The sequence below is a fragment of the Acyrthosiphon pisum genome, chromosome A1 (genome assembly GCF_005508785.2).
Source record: "Acyrthosiphon pisum isolate AL4f chromosome A1, pea_aphid_22Mar2018_4r6ur, whole genome shotgun sequence".
Classification (NCBI taxonomy): Eukaryota; Metazoa; Arthropoda; class Insecta; order Hemiptera; family Aphididae; genus Acyrthosiphon; species Acyrthosiphon pisum.
The window spans coordinates 38,089,861-38,095,551 of record NC_042494.1 but is presented as its reverse complement, the minus strand read 5'-3'; the positions used below and the strand labels follow the sequence as shown (position 1 = coordinate 38,095,551).

The window sequence follows — 5,691 nt, the reverse complement described above, 5'->3', positions numbered from 1 at the left end:
TTCAAATCAAAACTTTAATTAGGTATGTAAAAGTATGTCATGCTGAAATAGATATTTATATTGAAATGTGAAACAATTAATATTTTTGTTATAAATTATCAAAAACATAACTTGCTCTATCTTGGTCAATTTTTATTCAATGTTTATATATTTTTTTTTTTGAACTGTTTTAAAAATATGTTCAACAAAATGGCTATCTTACAAATTTTAAATTTCTTAAATGCATAAAAAATTTTTTTTTGAATTTTTGAATTTTTTTAAAAAAAAATTTAATTTTATGCCAGTCAATCAGAATTTTCATACTTAGTATTGTAAAAAAACCCGCGTTTAAATGTATTGATTTCCCATGGAGATATTAAGGGTGATACGGGACTTATGGGCCATACTGTATAATATGAGTATAATATGTGACGTACCATTAAACGTTGCTTAAATAATTAAACGTTTATATTATCATTGCCCTATAATGTATACCTACTATAACGTATGTCTCGTACTTTCATGGAACAGAATGATAGGGTTAATGCAGCAACTTGTAAAGGTCAATTGTACGGGAAAACTGAATAGAGTGATATTTATTCAAACGGTACCGGTGATAAATGTTTATCTCCGAGACAAACTTTTTTATTTGGTTGGTATATTATAGTTTTTCATCTTTGATCCATACAAAGCCATAGTCGCAAACCTAATCATTATGTTTAATGATACATCATAATAAAATCAATATAAGTATACTATTGTACTGAATTAATAAAAATAAATATTAATATATTATATTGTATACAACATAACGAGTGTTACAGTGTTTCACCAAGCATGCTCATCCCCCTTTAAGGGTTAATAATGCATTTAGTAAAATTATGATTTTTGGAATTTATGCAATATTCAAATATTATCTTGTGTTGATACTAGAATACTTTTTTAATGAGATTTACCTTTTTTCTGTATATTTTTAACTGGATGATTTTTTTTTTACATTAAAGCATTTCAATCTAAATTCAAACAAGTATTTTCTGAATTATTAAGCTTTATGTAATAACAATAGTCCTTAATAATGATCTTACTTTAAATATTAAATATTTACTAAAATATATATTATAATATTTAGTCTAGTATTTATTACAATCAGAACATTTTTAAAAATTATAAAATGTTAATAAAATCATATTAATTTCAATAATTTTAAAACCATCGTAGCCTCCATATTTATTATAGACACATTATCATGGACTATTATACTTAGTAGTTAAAGTTTAATGAATCAGAGAAGATAACTACTTTAAATCAAATTTCGATTAAAAATATCAACATTTAAAAAAAAAAATCATTTCCTTTAACAACTTTCAACAACAAGGGAAATTCACATATGAAAAATGAAGTTTGTATCGCCATCACAAGAAACTTTTAAATGTCAAAAAAATCAAATTACCTATTTGAAAATATGGCTCTTAAACTTACTTAAAAAATTCCAAAAATTATAGTTTGAATAAATGTATTATCAAAGAAAAAGTTGGCTTGGAGAATCATACGTACTGACCTCAGCGCTCTACTGTATATAATTAATTTTAATAATTATTTTCTACTGCTTACTATACATTTAGTAACAACAATATTAGACACGATAAAATATGACTATATTTAAGTGGATATTTATTTATTAAAATGTCTTAAGAATTATTTTCATTCGGTTAGTCTACATTGATTAATTGCATGAACCCATATAAACGGTCCTTAAATTAATTGATTCTCGTACCTATATAACAAGGAAAAACTTTCAGCTGATAATATTTTCGATAAATGTCACACAATTTATCGTATTTTATTAATTTCATCACCATTGTGTGTACATTGACTGGTGTGACGTAAATACGTAATAATCTGTATTGTAATAATTTACGTTTTTAGATAAAATAGCTGAAAGTTATCGCGAAAAAATACTTCATAGTATATGGGGTAATTATTCATTACAACAACAAGTTGATTTTATTTTGTTTATATATATTTATGTTCATTAGCCATAATCACGACCCGCCAATATCGGTTTGTCCACGGTAAAATACCATTTATCATTATATAACAATAGCCGGCAGTGGATAAAACATAATATTAAACCACCACCAAAACAATATAGTATATTGACCGACCGCCTCCTACATTGACTGAGCACAGATATAAATTAAGCTACGCGTGGTCATTGATCGCTTATCGATGCACATAATATTAAGTATATAAAAAATTAAAAGGTTTATTTTTGGGAAAGTTGCTCCGTACACATATACATTATGTAATCATCGATTAGTATTTTATGTTATTAGAAAAAAATAGAAGCCATTATAAAATAAAATATTATCCTTTACATCATGCGGTGATGTCTTCTATAATATCACGATCGTATATCCTGTAAACTACTTTTTCGGCGACAAATCGTGCAAAATGTCAGTCACAAGTCATAGCACACATATTTTTTACAGTTAATTTATTTTATTTTAGATTATTTTTGACCTTTATATGTACATATTATGAAAAATCTTTTGAACTTTGAACAATAAATAAATCCAATTTTAAAAATCGCATGTCTGCAAATTTTAATTCTCAAATAAGATGTAAACGTGTAGTTTAAACTTCCATAGTTCATTCGAATGTTTTTAGTTATAATTCTACTATCCTAAGCAGTAAGCACTTATATTTTTTATTTTTTTTAAAGAAGATGTGTATAATTCTGGAATCAAAATTGTAAACTCAAATAATAGGTTAAATGTTAGTATAATGTAGCTCATATAATTTTAAATTTACTGCATATTATAATATTGTTTACGCATAAATGTTATGTAATATGTTATAAGCATTGCACAAATATATTTATTAAAATAATTGTCAATTTAAATTACAACATTTTAAAATAATATTATCAATCAATAAATATATTAGATTTAGAGCGTGGTGATGAATTTTTTGAATTTTACAATGATGTGAATTTTTTTTTATATGTGTCTGTCATCGCCTTTTGGAACAGTATTAATTATTTGGTTACATATTAAATGAAAAATAACGATTTTAGTTATTTTGTTGTAATTTAAAAATATTATTCCTTGGAACATTCAAAGTATATAATTATATTTTATACATACAATTGCATTTTCAAATGCAATGTTTTCGGTAAAAATGTATTCAACCTACTGTATACAGTAATATATTACTAACGTCTATAAATAGTAAAATAAATTGCTTTAATAGCAATAATATCATAAAATATACTTAGACTAACTTAGTAATATAGGCTGACAGACCAATCAGAATCATTTACAATAATATTGTATTTCTTTAAAGTAAAATTTAACATAAAATCCGTTGCAGTTATCCACGTGACACCGAATGTACAGCTAAGTGGTATCCACTTGCCCGTCGAATAAACGATTTTTACTAAGTATATATTATTTTAAAGAATTTATTTTAAGAGATTTCGGGGGATTATATTTGACTGGGAATAATAATAAAGCATTTAAATGTTTTTATAGTGCCTATTTATAGAATAACTAAAATGTATGCCCACACTAATTGGCTAGATGGTTATAATATTATAATACCAGTAATTTAGTATAATGAAGCGTAGTTAATTTTTCTAATTGATGGAATAAAATAAACGAACTCTTCAAAAATGATACCAGTGTTTCGTAACGATTAGGCGCTGAATAAGAGACTACATTCGAATTAATCTAATCCAGTAAGCACTAGGCAACAGGTCGTTATTAAAGTAAAGTCATCGCGCACAGTCAATCTCCGATCCCCGATCTTTCGCTTCTCCGCACACGTAAGAACTACTCTATTCTAATACTGTCAGAGCTTAAACACTAGTGAATGCGTTTTAGGTTCTTAGCGGAACAATATTGATTTTACAATGCGATGTGTGTTGTTTTTTTGTATTTGTCATCACCGCTTGGGGCAGAACACCGCTTCGATTTTCTTCAATAGTATCTTGTATGATGGGAAAGTGAATCTAGTTGGTGCATTTGGGAGGTCAAAATTTAAAATTTTCAATAGTTTTAGAAAGCGCATGGAAACACAAAATAAAAATTAAGAAAAAACGGTAATTAGGCCAAATAAAAACCAACCAGTTGAATTAATTAAGATGTACCTACGTGCTACAATTTTTACTGTCATACACTCTTGACCGCGACACCGCGTGAATTGTGATTAAACGGCAAACTTGTTAAATTGCTTGTTCGTTATATTATCAGATGTATGCATAAGTGTACGACGAGTATTCATTGCACCAGAGATTCATATCAGGTTCGATGCGATCACAACACTTGCACAGAGTTCAATTGTTTGAGTAGATATAACGCTAACCTTTTTTTTTCTTCTTAAGTCTAATATCATTCCGTATGAACGGAGTAGAGGTAAATTCACAGAATATACAGAGTGTAACAGATAGAACTAACTTTTTGAATAACTTTTGTTTTACATTTTAATCAATATTTAAAAATGTTTACAAGAAAATGTAAAAAAAAATTGTATTTGAATATAAATGACGGAATGATATAATAAATATATTATTGTATATAGATACATTAAATATACCATATTACATATCGTATGTAATATTATAATAGATTTTGAACAAACTGAAAAGGTAGCATAAAAATTACGTATGAATTATTTTAATTATGAGATATTATTTTTATAGATGAACGACAATAATATTATGATCATAATCGAGAATAATTATTGTGATTTCTTTTACAATAAATAATAGATATATTAGATTAGTATATTATATTACAATAAGTACGCCATTTAAAATTACCTACATTTTATTTGTATTTTGATTTAATTTAGAGATAACAAATTATCCATAAATATAATACACTTCTTCCGGAAGAAATTATTTTTTTAATTTAATTTAAAAACATATGACTATTTTTTGGCTATACAAATAATATAATATAATTACATACTGTAGTTATTGTTATTACTTATTGCTAATTTCTGTAAATTATATATCCTATATTTTGAATTCAACCACTGGGGTGGTAAATTGTATTCTTTTTAGTTTTTATTGTAGAATAGAAATGAGGTAGGTTTGCTCGTCAAAATCTATATAAAGTGTGTGTGGTTTGGTTAGACTATACTGACAAAGCGTGTAAAATATACAATTAAATGAATTCAATGGTTAATAAAAACCATTCTTTCAAAAATTAGAGTTAGGAAATTTTCATAGGTATACCTAAATGGTCTCATCGTCAGAGAGGTGAAAGTGCCGATTGTTCAAAAGCACGTTCTGTTTTTGACGATGTTTACACTTGTTGCGTCAGCTTGTCTGTTCTGTTTGTAACCACCAATTCAACTATACGAGTATTTATGATTGAAACAGTTGAAACTTATCACTTATCAGGGCACATATTTGAAAACTCAATACCTATTAACTAAATTATTATTTTGATCAATAATATTTCAGTGATACACCAAATATAATATATTAAGTTTTTTTAACTATATAATCACGGTAATTCTATTATCCGCAAAAAAATACTATACTACCTATACACTATAATAAAAATATCATACTTGAATACTTCTAATAGTTAATAGTCAAAATATAAGGAACCGGTCCAATGTGTGATCTACCAATGGCTGGTCTAATGCTACTGATTGCTTCTTATAATCATACTGCAAAAGTATTTTTAAATCTGA

At 26.3% G+C, this 5,691-nt stretch overlaps 1 protein-coding gene across 2 annotated transcripts in view; it reads right to left on the bottom strand.

Annotated features, from left to right (window-relative positions):
• The window catches only part of LOC100166902 (lachesin-like), a 168,858-nt gene that overhangs the window by 107,510 nt on the left and 55,657 nt on the right, over nucleotides 1–5,691 (bottom strand). The gene's annotated exons all lie outside the window — the stretch shown is intronic.